The following is a 447-nucleotide window of genomic DNA, read 5'->3' on the forward strand; positions in this document are numbered from 1 at the left end:
TCGTTTGTTCTTTTTGGTCGGACACTTTGTCTTTCGTCAGGGAGGGGAGGGGTGGAGTAGGGAGGGGTGCCAGTTGTAGATACTCACACACAATCTACATTCAGTGCGCGCTGCAATTTAATTAAATTTCTTAATTATGTTGGATTAATACACACACACACACAGAGAGAGAGAGAGGCACATTCGGGCAGGTGTGCGTGTGTGTGTGTGTGCGGGAGGAGGAGGGGGGGGGGGGGTGGTGGTGGTGCGGGGATAGAGGGAGGGGTGCGTCAGTCAAAGACAGCAACTGGCAGCTTCCAACTAAAATTTCATAGTTATATTCTGCTTTTTTGTTTAATCAACATGCATGCGCAGATGGTGTGCGAGTGTGTGTAGGGTGAAAAGGGGGGAGGGGGGGGGTGGGAAAAGGTATCTACAAGGTGTGGCCGACTGTGGCCAACAACGAGG

The 447-nt window shown here is 51.2% G+C and overlaps 1 protein-coding gene across 1 annotated transcript in view; it reads right to left on the reverse strand.

The window, feature by feature from the left end:
- LOC135435548 (uncharacterized) overlaps positions 1-17 on the reverse strand; it is a 565-nt gene extending 548 nt beyond the window's left edge. Inside the window, exon 1 of the mRNA XM_064692672.1 lies at positions 1-17. This exon is cut by the window's left edge and continues 335 nt beyond it. The gene's annotated coding sequence lies outside the window, so the exon portion shown is untranslated.
- Positions 18-447: the final 430 nt, after the last annotated feature.

Source organism: Drosophila montana, unplaced genomic scaffold, assembly GCF_035044405.1.
Source record: "Drosophila montana isolate Dmon_TW-CO22-7 unplaced genomic scaffold, ASM3504440v1 contig_3626_1, whole genome shotgun sequence".
Lineage (NCBI taxonomy): Eukaryota > Metazoa > Arthropoda > Insecta > Diptera > Drosophilidae > Drosophila > Drosophila montana.